The sequence below is a fragment of the Misgurnus anguillicaudatus genome, chromosome 25 (genome assembly GCF_027580225.2).
Source record: "Misgurnus anguillicaudatus chromosome 25, ASM2758022v2, whole genome shotgun sequence".
Classification (NCBI taxonomy): domain Eukaryota; kingdom Metazoa; phylum Chordata; class Actinopteri; order Cypriniformes; family Cobitidae; genus Misgurnus; species Misgurnus anguillicaudatus.
Genome location: NC_073361.2, coordinates 1,319,643 through 1,341,079, shown reverse-complemented (window position 1 = coordinate 1,341,079; position 21,437 = coordinate 1,319,643). Strand labels below are relative to the sequence as shown.

General features: G+C 41.8%; 1 long non-coding RNA gene across 1 annotated transcript; it reads left to right on the top strand.

Annotated features, from left to right (window-relative positions):
• The first annotated feature begins 3,279 nt into the window (after positions 1-3,279).
• On the top strand, positions 3,280-9,299 carry LOC129425956 (uncharacterized). The gene is made up of 3 exons (XR_012368173.1): positions 3,280-3,447; positions 7,941-8,012; positions 8,102-9,299. It is a non-coding gene; the product is annotated as an uncharacterized lncRNA (long non-coding RNA).
• The last annotated feature ends 12,138 nt before the right edge of the window (positions 9,300-21,437 follow it).

Sequence of the window (21,437 nt, the reverse complement as noted above, 5' to 3'; positions counted from 1 at the left end):
AGATGTGGGACAGCAAGTGGAATCTTCACCAAAATTAACTCCACCATAGAGAAGAATGGCATCCCTTGGGAGAACTGCATTGGTCTCTCAATTGACAATGCAGCTGTGAACGTTGGACCACATAAGTCCATTGCCTCTAGGGTGCTCCAGAAGCATCCCAACACCTATATTCATGGTTGTCATGTGGCACATAAACCAGCCAAAGCTACAGGATTGGGAATTTTTTAAAGTAAGTTAAGTACTGATTTATCTTTATATGTAACTTTTTATTTGTATCCTAATTATGTGCATTGACTGAATGTGTTATGATTGATTTATGCATTGCAGGTGTCCGGTTTTGATTTGGAGGATATTGTAGTGGTCATCGGTTACTGGTTCAAGGGTAGCACAAATCGTAATGGATACCTGACAGGTATGCATGTTTGATACTATGAAGTGTAATACTGAAATGCTGAGCTGTAGAAAATAAATGATATGGATTTAATGGCTAAAACAGAGTTTTGTGAGCTCCATGAAGCGGAGTAAATCGAGGTCCTCCTGCATATCTCAGTCCGTTGGCTAAGCCTTGAACGTTGTGTGACCAGGATCCTGAGGCTGTATGAACCTCTGGCCAGCAACTTCAAATCTGCTAGTATGGTCATCAATTTTCAATTTCATTATACAGCAACTACATGGATGGTTAGTCACATACTTGCATTAATGACAACCTCTTGTTTTGTGTTATTTATTGCTTGATTCAAGATGAAAATCAGGCCAGGTTCAAGAGACTTTTGCAGACATTCACTGACCTCTGTCATGATTTCGGTCTTATTGGCTGCTTTGTCTTTGTTTTGACAGCTCCAGGCGTGCGTGTCTTCCACCTGGTGATCTCATTATCTCTGACTCTTCTCACCGGCGTCCCACACCTGATCCTTATTATTGCCTAATCCGGTTTGGTTTAAATTCCCCTCGTTTCCTTTGTTCTGTGCAAGTTCGTCTTTGTATGTTAATGCCGCTCTAGCGTTGTCTAGTTCAAGTCTTGTCTTGTCGTGTCTTGTTATTTACTAATCATAGTCTCTGCTCTCTGCTGCCTTTGTTATCCAGATCCCCTGTTCATTGAACTATTTCCCGAGGAGTTATTACCAGTCATCGCCCACCATCAGCTGGATTCTCTAGTATCTCTACTCTCGCTCGGCTGGAGTGGCAACAGTCGAGAAGGCGTGTCACCAGTTAAAGGGTCTCTCAGAGCGCTGTCCAAATCAGAGCGCTGTCCAGTGTCTCTACCTGCTAAAGCACCATCCACTCTTATCTCTCTCTCTGTCCCCCGCCAGGATTTCACCTCAGTGTCTACGGTTTTGTGGATGTCCTACAGCCCTGCTGTGTTTCCAACATTAGAGATCTACCGAGAGGATATCGCTGTGGCCCGCCTCTCCAGAGTTTTCTATTTTATCGCACCTTTCACACACGGACACAGAGTGTTTTTCTTTTATACATACTGACTGTCATTAGTGTTTTCTCCATCCTCCTGAAGCCATCGAGAGTTTGTCTCTTATACATATTTCATGAAATAAAACCTCTGCGCTGGGATTTCTGTGATCTGTCATCCCTAACAACCCCATGACAGAAGTGTACCTGCTGTTCTTCCAAGCCACCATACCAACTTTCACTTCTTTCAACTTCAGAGAGGGCAGTCATCAATATTTTTGTCACATGATGAGGTGGGATTGGATTTTGCTGTATTTCCATTCTGTGTTTCTTGCTGATATCTGCAGGATCCTCTAAAACAGGTTTCACCTACTATTTTTGTAAAGTCTGTATAGATGGTATAATTTGTACGCAAGCTATGCTCCAAGTTTATAGTTCCAGCAGCTCTGCAGTGCCACGAGGAGCCTTGTGAAATTGCCTTTAAAGAAAAGGAAAACCATTTATCAGGTTAGTGTTTGACTATTATTATGATCAAACACTGTGATACGTGATATTTAGCATTTTACCTTATACCGATATGCTGTATCTGTGACAGGAAGAAAGTTGAACATTGGGTTCACAACCAGGGCTAAACTTAACAGATTGCATCACACCACAACAGGTGGATTCATTCCATGAAGCTGTGTTGTGTTTCCTGACAAGTGCTGTGGATTATGCACTTAAGAAGCTGCCACTGGAAGAGCTACTGATCAAACACGCAAAATTTGTAGATGTACAGCAGAGGGCTGAAAGTGACATCAAAGATGTCCTCTACTTTGTTGAAAGTTTTTTTCTCTAATTATTGGCTATCATCTTAGCTAAAATACTCTGTTTTATGATGAGGTATGTTCACTTCTAAACAGCATATGAGATGCCAGGTGAAAGAAAGTAGTATTTAATGTTTTTAATACATTTGTATTCCCAACGTGCTTATTTAAAGTGTATTAAAAATATGTTAAATAGCTTTTAAATGTATTTCAAAAAAGTGTACTAGAAGTAAGCTGGTAATAAATATATCTTTAATTACACTTTTTAAAAGTATGCTAAGCTCAAGCATACTTTTAATGTATTTCTAAAAAGTGCACTTGAGGTACGCTGGGAAAAAATATGTTTAATTACACATTTAAAAAAACAAAGTATGTTAAACACAAGCATACTTTTACTGAAGTTTTAGTGTATTACTATTTAGAAAAATATATATATATTTAAAACATGTACATTAATTTTAATAAGCTAACATTGCAATTTCGACATCATATCATTGAACGTGCATTATATATTAATTTTACAAAGTTAATTCACATAAATTTGTTAGTGTTTATATTCAAACAACACACGTGACGGACGTGACTAAACCTCATTGGTTCTTGGGATTCAGTACGTCACATTGGCTTCCTGATTCTGTTGTTCAATAACGTTACACCATGTGCATGCGTTGGTAAATGTGAATTAAAAGTTGAAACTAAAACTGTTAAATTATATATAGTGATCATCAGAGGACTTGGCTGAAACAACGCGATTCACATGGATTACTTCGGAGATGTTTTTTTTTGTTGTTGCGATTAACTTTTTGAAATGTGAGTGGTTTGTGGTTCAAGTATCAAGTGGATCTGATAGCCTATCGAGGGGAAATATATGTTTCTTGGATTTCATTAAAGTACCTCGGTTTTTGTTTGAAGATGAATGAGAGAACATGAGGGTAAGTGATGACAGAATTTTGCTTTTTTATTTTTAGTGAACTATTAAATAAGTAGAACATTTAGTATTACAGTATGTCTTAATTTTAACCCGGCTTCTTCAAGCGTGTATGTTGTGTGGCTTTTGGAACATTGTGAGTAAAGTTAGGCATTTAATTTTTCTCGTTGTATTTCAGAAATCATAACAGCCTGTCTTTTTTTAGCACAGCGGCATTCAAATTGACCAATCAGAGCCAAGATTTTCTAATAAGTAAAAGTAGAGATGAACAGATGAAGATACAGCCCGTAAAAATACTTATTCTTGGTGGTAAGTTTTTAGTTCTACAGTATTCGTATAACATTAAGATCACTTTTACGTTTTTCTAATGCTAATGTTTAAAGTGTAACTAAACCCTAAACCAACTTTCTTTAGTTAATGATCTGTAAGAATGATGCTTTATTAGTGTAAGGTTTTTGACATTTGGATATAAAGTGTTTCAATACTACAATATATGGTGTAAAGACGTCTGAGTGCTGCCCTCTTCAGGTTGAACGGTGGCTACTGCAGTTGAATTTTCCTATTGGATGTTGGGTCCAAAAAATAACTCGTGACGTAAGCAGGTTCAAGCTCACCACGCCCTTGTTACGATCTCACCAAACACATGGTACAAGCTTAGTTCGTATATGAGTCCCTAAAACACTTCCCAACAGATGTAAATAGATGAACAATGACTGTATTATCCCCTTATCTTTTTTCTTTTTATTTGTTTTTATTTTATTATAATTATTTGTTTTGTATTCATATATATATGTAATTCCTGTTTGTATTAAGAGCTGCTACCTCAGCATGCAGCCATGTTTGTTTGTAAATCTTGATATTTTCAACAACAACAAAAAAAACAAGCTTAGATCATCCCTCTATCTCCGTTGGGACCTGCCTACTTTTCTTGCATATTTCAAATATTGCCAGTGGGTGGAGTCAGGCTCTGACCAGGGGGTTAGTTACGCTTTAATGCAATGCTAGTACTAGACTAAAAGGTATGTTTGAGCTGTCTTCTCTGAAAATAACATCTGTGGTTATGGATTTTACCATAGTCCTTTTTGCTTTGTTTTTTACATCCTCTAATGTTTCAAGATACTAACTCAAAAATAACCAAGTAAAAATGTTTTGACAATCGGCGTGAATATACCACAATAAAACAGTAAAAACTCAGAACAGAACTCTGAATGTCACATTTTACACTATCATATCTAATTCTGTTCGTTTTGCTTTTTTCTCATATAGCAGTAACAGTGATATCTCACTCGTGTCTCTTATTTTACCTGACACTTTTAGACAACATTACAAAGACAACATTATATTACTAACGTGATTAGCCTGCTGGACGAATTGTAAAAAACCGCATAATGTAAGCACTGCTAGAAGCCTACAGGCTAGCTGAATATTATGCTTACTAGGACTAGATGTAAAAATCTCTTGATAACTAACAAAGTTGTTGGAGACGTCCTCTGGAGTGGGGTTGGGTTGAGGAGGAGGAGGAGAAAAAAAAAACCTGGTGCCTCCAATACACCACATCATCAGTTGTCCACCCCGGCCTCATTGGGTGTTTCAGCCTTTTACCACAATACACCCTCACCCGAGGATGGCCCACCACAGGCTGATCAGACCTGGGGGTGTGTTGCACTGGAGGCTCCATGAGGTCATTTTGGTGCCCATACGGTCTCCTTCCGCTTCAGCCACAGCCAGTGACTGCTTCTTTCGGCAGCGGTTGCATGGTCTTCGATGGTTTTTCGCTGCGCCTGTCCTCTGATTCCAACCTCCTTTAGTAGCCTTGTGGTGGAACTAGCAACAAATGCCAGATGCCTCTTCGATGGCTTCTTCCCACGGGACTGTCAGTTCCACTATGAAGACATGTCGACGGGATTTGGACCACAGGACCAGGTCTGGGCGCAAGTTGGTCGCTGCAATTTCCGGTGGGAAGGTGAGCCAAGTGATCTTCCTCCTCTCCACACCTTCCCACCTCATCCAACGGCCTTGCTTTGCTTGGGACACCGCTCTGGCACACCTGTCCGCTTCCTCCTGGTGGCGCACCTCTTCAACTACCAGGTGCCGGTGTTCAGCTGGAGTAGCCTTCTGCCATGTGGGTGTTGTTGTTGATCTGCTTCAAGCCACTGATGGTATCCTGCCTAAGTTGTTCCACCTGTTCGGCATCTTTGAGATCTGCGTTGTACCACCGGCCAAGGCTTTTGATGGGATTTTCCAGAATTGTTGGTATCGGCACGTCATTGATGTAGAACCTCTCATTTACAATCTGGCCCTTGACAATGGAGATACTGCGGGACTTGCTGGGTTTAAACTCCATTCGTGCCCATCTGATGTTTTCTTGGAGTTTGTACAGCAGGCGTTTGGTGCATGCGTTAGTCGTTGTTATGGTCGTCATGTCATCCATATACGCCCTGATTGGAGGAAGCCGCAGCCCGCTCTTCAGACGTTCACCTCCAACCACCCATCGAGATGCCCGAATTATTAACTCCATTGCCATAATGAAGGCCAGTGGGGAGATGGTACAGCCCGCCATTATGCCTATCTCCAATTGCTGCCAGGCAGTTGTACTAGCCTGAGTTGTAACACAGAACTGGAGGTCCTGAAAATAGGCTTTGACCAGCCTTGTGATGCTCTCTGGGACTTGAAAGAAGTTGAAAGCTGCCCACAGCACCTCATGAGGCACTGACCCGAATGCGTTGGCAAGGTCTAGAAAACCACATGCAAGTCTTTCTTTTCCTTCTTGGCCGCTTGTACCTGGTGCCAGATGATATTTGCATGTTCCAAGCATCCTGAGAAACCACTTATCCCTGCCTTCTGCACTGAGGTGTCCACATAGTTATTCTTTTGCAGGAATGCTGAGAGTCTCTGGGCCACTATGCTGAAGAAATTTTTTCCTTCCACATTCAGTAGGCTGATCTGGCGAAACTGGTGGATAGTTGAGGAATTCTTCTCTTTAGGAATCAGAATCCCTCCTGCCCTTCTCCATGCCTTAGGTATGATCCCTTTTTCCCATGTCACCTTCATTAGCTTCCAGAGTACCTTCAGGACGCCTGGTGTGTTCTTATACAGCCTATATGGAACACCGTTGGGCCCAGGAGCTGATGCTGTTCTTGCCCGCTTTACTGTGTTCTCAACTTCGCTCCAGGTTGGGGGTCTTGTGTCCAACTGGTGCTCAGGTGGTTGGATTGGTGGCATGTCATCTGGAATGGTGGCTGGCACATGCCTTTGATTGTCAGAGTAGGTCTTCCTCAAGTGCTCCTCCAGTTCCCTCACAGTTACATTAAGAGTCCCGGTTTTCTCCTTTACAAAGAGGTCTTTGGCAAACTTGTAGGGATCTCTATAGAAGGCTGTCCTTGCTATCTCTTTCTTTTTATGTTGCTTTCTCAAGCATTCTGCTCTTCGCAGGGTTGCAAGGCGCTGCTTGCTGACACCCTGCAATACCTCAATTCCTGCCCTTTCCACTTCTGGGGCCTTCCTCCACTGTCTCCTTAAGCATCTTCTCTCTTTCACCAGTCGCTCAATCTTTTGCTGCCTCCTGGACTTAATATGGGCTGCAGGTTCCTTCTGAGTACTGTGCTCCTTTTCCTCTCTACCGCCGGCTGTGACTGGAAGGGGTCTGGGCTCCTGTCCATTGGTGGAGCTGTACTTGACAGAGCTTCGTCTGGGGTTCTGATACCCTGTGGACTGTGGTGAATATCCTGCCATTGGGCTTCACTCGACTGATTTGCCCTACCTCTAAGGAAGTATTGGTCAATGCGGGGTCCCTTGGTAAGCTCTTTTAAGCACCTTTTCCTGCCTTGATGGATCTTGAGACCCTTCTCCGATGTAAACTTATTCCAACCACATATACAACTATACAAATATATCTTAATGATTACAGAGATAAGACAACCCTTACGAAAATTAACCATGGTTTTATTGTGGTAAAAGTGTAGTAACCATGGTTTTTTGGTCAATTGATTACTATGAGCAAAACCATGGTTTTACCACACTAACCATGGTTTAACTATGGCTTTTGAAAACCATGGTTGTTAAAACCATGGTTATTTTGTGGTAACCATGGTTTTACTACAGTAACCATGGTTTTTTGGTCTTAACTGTAGTAAAACCATGGTTAATTTTCGTAAGGGAACACATAAAACTCTCAGTTTGCACATCTGGACAATTCTTCACACATCATAGGTTGTAAATTTGGGTAAATCCAGCAAACGAGTAAATTTTATCGATTCTGCTGTCACTCTGCTTTAAATCTCCCTCATCGGAAACTTAAGAGCAGCCTTGCCCTTACGAAAATTAACCATGGTTTTACTACAGTTAAGACCAAAACACCATGGTTACTGTAGTAAAACCATGGTTACCACAAAATAACCATGGTTTTGACAACCATGGTTTTCAAAAACCATAGTTAAACCATGGTTAGTAGCCTATTGTAAAACCATGGTTTTGCTCATAGTAATCAATTGACCAAAAAACCATGGTTACTACACTTTTACCACAATAAAACCATGGTTAACTTTCGTAAGGGTGAGTCAAACGTGGAAGTTAAGCGTGCATAGAGTCCATTGGCATGACTTCTGATTTCCTTAAATCTCCTTAAACAGAGGTGAACTTTTCTTGTAAGCAAGACCACAATAGACATGTCAATGGAAAATGCCCTTGGTTAAAATAAAACACAATTATCAAAGTGAAGAATATCCTGTAATACACGCAGGTTGCATTATATCAGTGTCAGTGAGATAAGCCTCCTATAACTCTATGTTCAATGTAACTTGTAGAGTGCCATGTAGCGACGGATCAAACGGACACTCATGTCAAGCTTGATGAGGACACAGTCAAAGCTTTAAAAGGTAAACTGAGGAGTTAACAAAATTCTAATGCATATCTATGTTCATTAATTATTGATTTATTTTGTATATATTCTGTTTCCTTTTCACAGACCTTGTGATTAAGTCTTCAGTGTCTGAATGGCAAGAAGTGACCCTCCACTTAAACGTGACATGTAAACTGCTCTGTGTTTTGGTTCAGCCATTTGCAGGCTTATCTCGAATTAGTTCAAATGCACTTCTGCATTTTTTCCAGTAATTTTTTTTGTTTAGAGAATTACATTAATATGATTATATGAATATTCAATGGTTGCATATTCATAGTGTACTTTTCATATTGATGTATTAATGTTCCACAATTTGATAAAAGTAGCTCATTACATTTCACTGATCTTTGTTTTATATTGTAAAATAATTTCAATAGCAGTAAATACCTACTTAGTTGTCCATTTAATTAGTTGTTAATGATGGAAGAAACCGGTTCGTATGTATGAATACAGAATAGGTATCATTTTAGAATGAGTTAAAACATGTTTTGGTGGTAGTACATATATAACATTCTAATAGTATACTGTACTGTAATTCAAAAGTCACATATGGTTACAGTACATTAGAAATTTATTTATTATTTATTATATTAGAGAATTATTTTATGTATACAAATGTGTGGGCAATATATTACTGTTTCATTTTGTATGCTATATTATTTATGTAATATTATTATATCTGAAATTATTAAATTATATTTATAAATGTTTAAAAGGTGGGTTCAAATGTGCTTCAAGTTGTAACTGAATACAATTTTAGAAAATAGCACAGTTGAGTACACTTAGATTGTCTTAACAAGTACTAAATACTACTTTTTAGTATATTAAGCACAATTTACTGCACGAAAATAAAGAGCTTTTGGTACCTTAAGGTTGTGAAATTAAAGTGTATTTTAGTGAACTTTTTCACCTGGGAATACATTTGGTATATTATTTTGACATGCTACTAGTATATTTTAAAGTAGATTCGTAAATGTTTAAAGGTGGGTTCAAGTTGTAATTAAAGATATTTTTTTAAATACAGACATAGTATGTTAAAATTACATTTTAATTTAACTTCATGGTGTCTCAAAATAGCACAGTTGAGTACAATAAGATGGTATTAAGTTCATCTTAAAAAGTACTAAAAACTACTTTTTAGTATACTAAGTTCAAAATTAGTGTGCGAAAATAGAGCACTTTTAGTATAATGTGGAAAGTGTACTTAAATAGTGTATTTTAGTGAACTTTTTTCGCCTGGGAATACATTTGGAATATTATTTTAACATACTGTCACGAGTGACTTTTAGGGCGGATCTAAAGATGTGAGGAAAAGTTCCGCCCGGACCGATTTACACAAACACCCGTCACTTCCGGATAACCTCGGGCGACGAAATCAGAGGTAATACACAACAGGTGTGTGTGATGAGGTTGCGAATGCTGACTGGGCAGTTCACACGCTGTTTGGAGTATAAAGGAAGCGTGTGAGACACAGGAAGTGTGATTGTGGATGGTTGGAAAGAGGCACTGCGGGCGAAGCTGTGTGTATGCTACAGAGACAAGGCAAACGGGCGGAAACAACAGAGAGGATTCACGCAAATCACTGTGGGTGTTCCGTGAACTGCTGTGGTGCAACCACCATCGTGTATTTATCCATCTACAACCCCCGCCTGTGTGCCCAGGTTTGAAGGAAGTGAGTGAGTACAGCGAGTGAGGTATTGTGGAAAAGACCATACTGTGATAAGGGGAGTGGTGAAACTGTTACAAATCAGTCTAACTGTTGTGTGAATGTCCTGTACTGGGGAGAAAGTCCAGCCGTCTGCCCCACTGATTTAGGTGCCTACCTGGCCCTGGAAAGGAACGGGAAGCTGACGTGTCCGCGAGACATTCACCCCCAGTCTACGGGGAAGGAGATACGGACTCAGTGTCCGGTAGAAAGCAGAAGAGAGACAAGGACGCCCATTTGGAATCATGGAGCACACCCCTTGACGGGGTGCAGGTTGTTGCTCTTGGCTTTCCATCCGCTTATTGTGTGTTTAATTTCTGCCTCCAGGTGAAGAGGAGGGCGCCACGTGTCAACGAAAAACAAGGCAGAGGACCAAGGGATCCCCAGGAGGACATACATACTGCCCATCGGACAAAGGAGCTGGGTTCCCCCCCTTCCTGTAGGTGTCCTTACCCCTGGCACTTGGCCCTCTCCTCCCCTGCAAGAAAAAGAAACAAGAAGACGTTATTTTAAATTCCCCTTTCCCCCTTCCCAACAACATTTTAATTAATTTAAATAAAGATTGTTTCTATTTTACTTATCTGTTCTCGTGTGTTTGGTCATTGGGGTGCTTTTGGGGACCTCCTCGAGGTGGAACTTAGGGAGGGACGTTAGTGGTCCACTCCGACCGGTAACAATACCATTAATATACTTTAAAGTATATTTAAAAATGCTTAAAGGTGGGTTCAAGTGTACTTCAAGTTATAATTAAAATTTTTTTAATACAGACATAGTATGTTAAAAATACATTTTAGTTCAACTCCATGGTGTCTCAAAATAGCACAGTTGAGTACACTAAGATGGTATTAAGTTCATCTTAAGAAGTACTAAATACTACTTTTTAGTATACTAAGTTCAAAAATAATGTGCGAAAATAGAGCACTTTTAGTATATTGTGGAAAAGTGTACTAAGTGTACTTAAAGTGTATTTTAGTGCACTTTTTTTTCACCTGGGATATTCTTATGTGGCTTCTCCTCAAAGATGTGTATGAACTGCTGCTGGTTGATGACTATATACCTAAAACTTAACTTGTAACTCTACTTTCAGGGAACTACACTGCGACCTTTTGAAATGCCATTGCGACCCTAATTTTTAATGGGTCGCAAATGTATCACTGATTATCTTTGTACCTACTTTATGTTTTAGGCAAAATGCTGTGATTTACTATGAGCATTAATTAAAACAGAAATGTGTATTTTAAGAAAACGTTTTATAACGTGCTCTGAGCCTTCAACGCGGTGAGCGTTCGCATGCTTTCTGTTTCCCAATGAATTGGGACGGTGCGACGCGAAGCAAGTGTCACATTGTATCCTTTAATGTTTCTGAACTTGAGCAGAGTTTTACCATTAGAGGTCTTCACGGAATACCCGAGACCCGTGCGGTTACGGGTTTATATTTTAAATGGTCAGTCGCGTCGGGGTCGGTCCTAGTTTAATTACTTTGGGTCCCAAGTCTGATTAATATTTTGTGTAAAACCCGAGTCGATCGGAGAACGGCCGCGAGCGCTACCGCGCTAAAGCTCGAGTGAAGTTTCAGCGTGCCTCCGGTTTCTATGGCGATCACAACTGGCTCTGTTACGACCACGCGCTGCATTTTCTTTCTCCCATTTTTATAATCTTATTAATAATAAACCATATCCGTGACAGCAAGTAAACTTTTAAATCTGAAATAATGAGTGGATTAAGCTTTTTTTAATCAGCAAGAGAGAAATAGAAAGTTGACCACTTTTACTGCTTCTGCTCTATCTAATAGAAATTAGAACCCTTATAACATCAGTCACATTTATAATCTATAGACCTGCACTTGTAACAATCAGACCTATCATCTGAGTTACAAAAGATAAAACTGGGGTCAGATAAAACTGTATGAGATTAAAAGTGTTTAAAAGGATGAGTCAAACAACAAAATAGAATGATTGAAGTGTATTTACAAATCACATTGAACTTAAAACAACACACTAAAACAACTATGACTGTTAAAAGCAGGGATTACATAAATACCAAGCCTAAAACAATCTAAAAGTCCAAGTGTGGTAAAAATCTCAATGTGCAGTGTCCACCAGCGTGTATATACAATCCAAAAGAGTCATAATCCAAAATGGTGTTACTGGAAAGGTAAGTTCACAAAAGGGTAACTCCTCAATCCAGTTCAGTGTTAGGAAAGCTTCCCCGGAGTTTGCCATGCTGCTTCCTTTATGGTCTTCTACTTCCTGTCATGTGATTATTCACATGACAGGCAGACTCAGTGGCTGTTTCTCAATATGCGTTCTTCAGCGATCTTGCGTCCTTGTGTCCTCGCTCTACGTCATCATTAACGGTCGAAGTTCATTCCAATTCTCAAGAACGCAAGGACAGAGGACGCATGAAAATACCCGGATGTGTTCTTGATATCGAGGATGCATCGAGTGCAGACTTGCTGAAATCGCTTTACGCCCCAGAAGTCATTGCGGCAAAACTTCCGAGTTCGTTCTTCCAAGGTCGCCTGGCAAGACCGATCTCCACGAGGACGCAAGTCCGTTCTTTGCGTTCTTGGAATTGAGAAACAGCCAGTATTATTTAAAGACATACGCACATAAAACAGATAAGAGGAATAAAATGGATGGACATCATGTAAAACCATAAACACTCAAATATATATAAAACCATTATAATATATACTGAGAGGTTAAAACATGTGTCCTGTGTGACAGTGTCACACACTGTCTATTAATGTAGGTATACATAGTATTGTAATGAGTTTAATTATAAAGAGGTCATCTAATTGCTTGATATATCAGTGCAAAAACAGTAGTGTTTTTGTGGTGCTTTGAGAAACAGTGTCAGCTTTGTTTAAAGAAAGTTTGGGGTGGTTAGATTAACAAACTATAATGTGAAATTAATATTAATGTACAATAAAAGTATTGTGTTGTGTCACACATTATTAGTTCTTTGTCACATGTATAGTAGACCCTTTTTTGTCAGTGGGTAATGATTGCCCTTTTCACAGGCTACCACCACAAGTAAATTTCAGATCTGTGGTAAACACTGCAACGTTAAAAAAACAAGGCGGCATGTGGTTGAAAGCACATCTGTATACAATACAGTTTCATTATTGTTCGTTATTATCCATAATATAATATAACTAATTTGCGTGACCAAATCATGTTTTGCGCCAGTAACTGAAAAAGTTAGTAGCGCAGATGTCACACGGTGACGATCTTTCCAGGGGCGGAACCGAAAGTAGGAGAGTTTGGTTCCGCCCGGAAGTGTTTCCGCCCAGACCGGAAAAGACGAACACCGGAACTTCCGGTAGCGCCGCGAGAGGAAAAATCAGCTAATTGCATACAGGTGCATCGAGTTAACAGGAGCGGCTGACGATTGGAGGACACGCTGAGCAGGGCAGTATATAGGGACAGCTAAAAACCACAGTTTGCTTCAGTTTTTGTGTGCAGTTGTTGGGCTCGTTGGTGCACTTGCTGTTGGGCTGTTTATTCTCTCAGGCTGAAGCTGGCATGGCTGTGTGGACGTAGTAAACCTTAAGGGTTGGAAGACGATTGGAGATTACTGGGAACTGAATCACAACAAAGAGGAGAAACGGAGTTAGCGTGAGTGTTTACATACATTGAAGATATTTTGACTTAAGGAATTCGCTGTGTAACCCTGTTGGGGGAAGAGACGCCCCGTTCGTGTGGCTGGAGTTTATCACCTGTGTGAAATAAAGAGGAGAACATTAGAAAGGAGCTTACAGCGATCGTGAGTATGAAACATTGAGTTTGAAGACATACTTTATACTAACCTATTCATAGTAAATCACTCCAGGAAAAGGAGGACGGCCCTACCCCTAAGTGAGTGTGGTGGGTGAGCTGAAGAAGGATCGACTGGGGCTATCACAGCGACGTAACTACGGACTGGGCCGTGCTAACCATCGGCGAACAGACCCCGGCGAAGTGGAGGAAGACGGGCATCTTGAATGTTCACTTTGTGTGCGGTGGGTGAGTCTTTGTGTTGTGGAAAATTTCACTTTGACGTGGTGCTGTGAATTGCTGTGTGTATTGTCAGAGAAACCCCCGCCTCTGCAAACCTCGTCGTGAGAGAATCAAGAGGCCGCCGGTCCCAGTGTTATTATCTGGCATATGCTGTGAGCACGCTCTGGCGTACAGTAGTATTGTGGTGTTGGGAGCAGTCGTTCTTGACATCTGGGTTGATTTGGAGAGTGGTGGTGGAGAGTTGGATTGCTAGAGGCTGTGTGAGTACAACCAAGAATCACTGCTGTTTGTACTTTCATCTGTATAACACTTACTGTTGCAGAGAGAGGTGTAGTAGATCCCGTCTGTCCCGAGGCCTCTTCAAAGGGGAGCCCCTGTCCGGTGTTCTACCGCTTAGCAAGTGGCGAGGAGAGGGCAGCGCTCGGCTTGACGTGACAGCGCGGCATTTTCCACTCTGCAACCGCAGCGATCGTCGAGAGGGTTTGTCCCCGACGCCACATTGAAACAGTCTCAAACCATCTGGTACATTGAGGGAGTCTGTTTGCCGTAAGTCCACCACCTTTTCAAACCAATTACAACATCTGTGAAATCTGACTGCTAAAGACCAAGAGTGTTGCCGTGCAATATAGAACGAAAGGAGTGTATGAGAAGAACCCTGTCTGTACCGTACTTACTGTACGTTGTCACAAGTGGAGAGGTGAGAGCAAACCAGTTTTGAATAAACGTATCTTTGTGTCCCAGCCCACAGCCTGTGGAGAGAGAAAGAGAACGAAACGAGGAGAACCCTGTCTGTGCCGTACTTACTGTACGTTGTCCCAAGTGGAGAGGTGAGAGCAAACCAGTCTTGAATAACTGTATCTTGTGTCCCAGCCGCAGCCTGTGGAGAGAGAAAGGGTAAGAACCCTGTACTTACCGGACGTCGTTCCAAGTAAAGAGCTAACAGCCTGTGGAGAGAGGAAGAGAATGAAAGGAGGAGAACCCTGTCTGTGCCGTACTTACTGTACGTTGGCCCAAGTGGAGAGGTGAGAGCAAACCAGTCTGGAATAACTGTATCTTGTGTCTCAGCCGCAGCTTGTGGAGAGAGGAGGAGTAAGAACCCCGTACTTACCGGATGTCGTTCCAAGTGAAGAGCAGACCGTCTGTGGAAAGAGAAAGCAGAGGAAACAGCGAGTAATACCTTACCTGTATTGTACTCACCGTACGTTGCGTGCGGCCGAGAGGAGGTGAGAGGAAGTCCATCGTAGTCCAAATTAACCGGTCCCCTGTGTCCCAGCAGCAGCCTGCAGAAAAGGAGAGAGGAGACACATATGTGAGACAAAGGAACGCTGTTGTAACCATCTTCAGTACCACGTAACGAAGAAAGACAGTGCGAAGAAAGAAGGGGTACGTAATAAGAAAGCATCACAGGCCCAATACTTATCTTGTTTTCATTCTGCCTCCAGGAGGAAGAGGAGGGCGCCACGGGATTTCAAGACCAGGCAGAAGAGCCTGAGTTCCACATCCCCTTTCCCGCAGTGCATTGGCCCCCTTTTGTCCCCTCCCCTTACTCGCCCAGACCAGCGGCCCACCTGGAGGGCAGAGCCAAGAATATTAGTTTTAAATCCCTTTTTCCCCTCCCCATTCTCAAATTCCTTTTAATTATTTAAATAAATAAAGTCTATTGCTTTTATACTTACGTGCACTTGTGTTGTCTGGTCATTGGGTTGGCTTTGGGGACCTCCTCGAGGTGGAAGTAAAAGAGGCGTGGCTTTAGTCTAGCAGTAGCCAGCCCCGACGTGTGACACAAGTGCCACCAGTGAAAAAGGTTAGTGTAGTTCCCTGACTTTCATAGATAGGTTTCCCTATCTCCTCCCATACTATGGGCCAGAGTAGCATGACCTTCTGAGTGAGGAGTTTTTAAATTATTAGACTATGCCAATGATATCCCCGCAGGACGAAACCGAAATAGAAAGCTTCTTGGCTGAAATAGCAACCCGGAAGCATAAGGTAAACATTTTTCCTTTTTTGTCTTTCTTTTTGGCAGGTGTGGCTTGGCTACATCTGTTGCTTAAAGTTGTTGCATTCATATGTGTCATGCATGTTGCAAATTATGCATGTTTTTATCTGAACTTTGTTAATTGATAAACCTACAGTATACTTACAGTATTAATCAATCAAAATCAAGCTATGTTTTTCCATTGTGTTTTGGTGCATTTTCCATAGGTGACAGGAGCCAAAGAATTTGAGAGGCTTGCTGCCGTCGCCAAGCTTGTCCTGGTGTTGCCCCATGCAAACGCAGATGCTGAGAGGGTGTTTTCAGTTGTGGGACTGAACAAAACCAAGAGAAAAAACAGCCTAAGATTGGATGGCACACTGTCCTCAATAATGACCATAAAGATGGCCAATCTGGAGCCCTGCTTCAAATGGGAACCCTCCTCCGATATCATCAAGGCCTCCAAGAAGGTCACAGGCCAGTATAGCCATCCCCCATCCCATTTTGTCTGATTTAAAGGTTTATTCTGTACAAAACACATGTTGTGTGGCTGATAGTTATGTTTAGAAGTACACTCGAGAAGTACGATTTCATCTTCAACGAGCTATTGACTTTAACAAGCTTTTAAACAGGAAGAAATTCCGGAGACTGTTGCTCCAGGTAACACTGCTGCTTTCTTGGTTTGTGACGGGGCAGAACCTGACGATGGGTTAGCGGCACTTGGTGAAGGTCATCAGGGTGGAAGGTTGCCCAGTTCAGAGCTCTTGGCTAACCTGGAGGTGGATGTAATGTTGTTTAGTCTCCCTGTTTAGTCACGTGCCATCGCAGACCAATGTATTGAATCATGATATCGACATTGGGACAGCTGCCCCAATAAAGCAGCATGCCTGTCATTGTCCGCTGAGTTAAAAGACAGATGATGAAAGAGGAAGTTGACTATTAAATACAAAATAAGCTAGCCAAGGCCACCTGTAGCCCGTGGAGTTCTCTATGTTTACTTACCCTTAAGTCTGATGGTACACTGCGTTTCTGCACAGATTTTCGTAAAATAAATGCAGTGACATTCCCAGATTCGTTTCCTTTACCTAGGATGGAGGACTGCATTGATAGTATTGGACCTGCAGAGCACATAACTAAGTTAGACCTGCTAAAGGGGTACTGGCAGGTGCCTTTAACTCCTCGGGCATCTGATATTTCTGCGTTTGTTACCCCTGACCACTTTATGCAGTATACGGTTATGGCCTTTGGCCTACGAAATGCGCCAGCAACGTTCCAGCGCATGATGCATATAGTATTAGTCCCAAACTGCAATGTCTACCTGGATGATGTGGTAGTGTACACAGAAGACTGGACTAGTCACATGTCAATTTTGGCTGAGGTGTTTCAGAGGTTAGCGGCAGCATCACTGACACTGAACTTAGTAAAATGCGAGTTTGGAAAGGCCACTGTCACATATTTGGGTAAGCAGGTTGGCCAAGGCCAGGTCTGTCCTATTGATGCCAAAGTTACTGCTGTATTATCCTACCTAGCCCACATGACTAGATGTGAGCTCCATCGTTTCCTTGGTATGGCTGGATATTACAGATGTTTCTGTAGAAACTTCTTCGTAGTCGTCGCCCCTCTGACTAGTTTGTGTAGTCCTACTGTACCGTTTGTGTGGACGGATGAATGTCAACATGCCTTTAAAACCGTGAAATGTCTCCTCTGTTGTGCACCTGTTCTTGCTGCGCCAAACTTCTCTCTCCACTTTAAGTTTGAGGTTGACGCGAGTGCCGCTGTGTTGTTGCAGGATGGAGAAGGAGATGTGTGTCATCCAGTTAGCTACTTCTGTCAAATTTAAGGAACACCAACTAAACTACTCCACAATAGAAAAAGAGACCCTCGCATTACTGCTGGCCTTGCAACATTTTGAAGTTTATGTTGGTTATAACCTCTCCCCAGTTGTTGTCTTTACAGATCATAACCCACTGGTTTTTCTGTCTCAAATGTATAACCACAATCAACGCCTGATGAGATGGGCTCTGTTGGTACAGGGTTACAACTTGGAGATCCATCATAAGAAGGGAGCTGACAATGTGATAGACGATACATTGTCCCGTCGGTGAGAGGTTTTCTATTCGCTTGGTCTTTAAAGAAGTCAAACTCCTAGTTTGATTTTATGGGGGGGAGTGTTACGGCCTTGTGGTTATGTGTGTGTGTTTGCCCAGATGTACTGCTGTTTCTCTAGGTCCTGTGAGCACACCTGTCTCCAGTTGGCAATCAATTAGTACTTCCACCTGTTGCCAATCAGCAGGAGAGTGGGACCTGGTAAAAAGGAAAGAGAACAGGCAGACTGATGTGAAGTGTGTGGGGAGCAGACCTCTCTAAACTTACAGTTTACCAGAACTGGGTGATACTGCAGTGGCGTTCGTGGAGTTTCTGTAGTAAATTGTTTTAAGTTGACTCTCATGTTGGGAGTTACTATTCTCAGTGGAGAGAGGGTGGTAAATTGTAAGGAGTTTTTGTTTTTGATTCTCTTTATGTAGTTCTCTTTTTGTTGAACAGCTTTGGGACTTGCTTGTTTTTGTTGTACCATTTGGTTCAATAATATTGTAAATAAAGGCCATATTTGCTGATAAAGCAGTTTCTTTTGTTCCTTCAACCCGAAATGGTTTTATTATTGTCACCAACCTCCTCCTCCCTTAGACTTCCCACTGGAGGTTCGTAACAATTACTTCAATACCATTCTAATCAAAATATCAGTCAACCTTCCTAGGTCAAATCTTAAACACCGGTCTATAAATAAGGTTTGATTGTGCTGCATAGGCAGTCATTTAGACACAACAATAGTTTTCTGGTTGAATGTATAGCTCAAGTCTAGAAGGCCCTACAAGTCATGATGCCGAACATGAATCAGAATAAGTTCAGGTACTGAACATCTTTAGCAGACCACTTAAAAATCCAAAAGAAGGCAGGAAATCACATCTATATAATCCAAAATTTCATGGGGATGGACCTTCAGCTATGTCTGCTTTACAGAATGTAACCAATATTGTCCATCTCCAATGGGCTGCCCCTATCAACGGCTTTGGTCCTCTCAACAAACAACCAGAATGCAGGGTACAAAATGGGTTAAACATCAAATTAATTCCAATTCTCTGTTATCTGAGCAACCAACTTGTGTGGTTGCATGCATGGCATAATTTTGGTCATCCCCGACAAAATCTCACTCCAAGGTTTTTGGAAAAGTTGGCAGGTATGAAAAGGGCAGACATAAAGGAAAGAGATTACAATTGTCATGTCGGGCTGCATTATAAATCACATACGATTGTCATGCACATCTGGTCAGTAAACGGTTCCGTGATTCTGTGATGAACGGGATATTGTCTAGTTTGTCAGTGAACTACAGCTCTGTGTGGTAAATGCTGCTCTATCTGAAAGCAGATGATGATGATTTACTACTAAATCACAGAAACGGCTTCAATGATGAGATGCACATGAGCAATCATATGTGATTTATCGTGCAGCCCTACTTACAAGCATAAAACATACTGTTCCTGAACTAGGAACATATAACAGGAATGGTTAATTACCTTGTCTAAAAATTCTGTTGCTCACTAAAGTTTTTTCCTACTCTGGACATAAACATGTACTTGTTAGCAGCATTTAAATTTACTACCACAAAAACCTACAGAAATGGAAGTGATTTAGAGCTTTTGGTTCAATTTACTCAGAAGAACAGCAAAACACAATTCCAGGGCATTTCCGGCTTGAGGGCAGGTCCGACCTCCAGCGCAGGCAAAATTTGCAAATTACAGTCGGAGGCACTTTCGGCGCGGACGCACTTGGAAAAAACAAGCGAGTCACTTCCATTATGAGTGCGCATACCGCGCGGCTACATTTGAAATAACAAGCTGGTAATAATAACCAGTCCCCTTAAACTTACCACCTTGATTCACGAGTCAGCGCTCACAGCTGTCACAGCCAATGGGAGCATGATTTTAGGTTGTCTTAGCCAATTGCTAGCGAGGAGGGTGGGTCTTGTGCAGAAAGTGAACCAGTTTGCAGTTAGCTTTTAGGCTACACACGATATGGAGAATGGAGTTTCTAAAACCAGGAGAAAATACATCTGCTTTGGAGAAGAAAGTAAAAAACAAGTGGCGCTGGGCATGACTTGAAGACAGAGGACAAGACACGGTAAGGCTTTAGGCCAGTGGTCTCAAACTCCCGGGCCCGCGGCCCGTGTCTGCTGTCAAAATATAATTGAAGCTGTACTGAAATTTGGGGTTATTCAGCTGTTACTCAGAGAAGAGCTGTACTGTAATTTGGGGTTATTCAGCTGTTACTCAGAGAAGAGCTGTACTGTAATTTGGGGTTATTCAGCTGTTACTCAGAGAAGAGCTGTACTGTAATTTGGGGTTATTCAGCTGTTACTCACAGAAGAGCTGTACTTTAACTCGGGACTGCGCTGGGTTTGTTAGTTTAAGTCACAGCTTTCATTGGCAACACATCATAAGCAGTGCGAGCGGGAGATGTAATACAACGCATATTAAACTACAGATGAGGAAAAAGCCCCGGTTAAATACGGCATACCACAGGGATCAGTTTTAGGCCCTATCCTAATCTCGTTATAAATGTTACCTCTAGGAGACATTATCAGGAAACATAAGTTTTCACTGGTATGCGGATGATACCCAGCTTTACATCTCGTCACATCCTAGCGAAACCCACCAGTTCTCTAAGCTAACAGACTGCATTAGTGATATTAGTGACTGGATGGAACATACAGGCATGAGAATCCCTCACCTTTCGGCGAACTTCGCCGTTTTGAAGCCAAAAAAGGTGACCCACGTGAATCGTGTAGATTCGATGAGAAAACATTTTTGGGGGGAGGGGGGTATGCGCGCCGCGCGCGTTGTTTGTAGACGCCCCCTTTGCCGTCATCCAACATGTATCCCAGACATTAGGTTGAGTTCGTGCTGCGCTGCAAAAACCGACAGGCAAGCAGGTTACATCAAAGTATCACGAGAGTGAACCGGGAAGTCATAAGGAAGTCTGCTTTCGAACGGCTCTCGCGCTACTGTGATGTCATCCGCATTACTAATCACCTACAAAGCCTTAAATCGCCTAGCTCCCTCGTATATTAAAGAATTACTTTCAGAATACAATCCATTATGTACAATGCGATCGCAAAACTCTGGCCACTTAATTATCCCTAGAATATCAAAAGTGTCTAAAGGTGGTAGATCCTTCTCCTACTTAGCCCCTAAGCTCTGGAATGATTTACCAAATAATGTTCGAGTATCAGACACAGTCGATGAAGAAGTTTATTTTAATCCCAATCTACATGAATATGAGTTTACCATTATAATCACATGCAATTTGTTTACCATGAAGTTATGCATTATTTATATCATGTGTTATGCTGTGTGTGGGTCAGGAGTTTAAAAACATATGCCTTATGTGGTAGGAGTTTAAAAGCCATCTGTGTGGATTTAAGAACAGATGTGTGTATTCATGTAGGGCACAAAGGGTTTAAGTAAGTGAATAGCCTAGGGTCAAATAGGTAATGGAAAGGAGACACTGGTCTGAGGACTGTCATGTGGTTCTTCAAGTTACAAGCCTGAACAGATACATATTGTTTTAACCATGAGGGGAGGGAACAAAGACCTATATATTTACCAAGCCCTGGCTCAGAGGGCCAGACTGGTTTTGGAGGATCCTCCCAGGACTTCAGTCTGG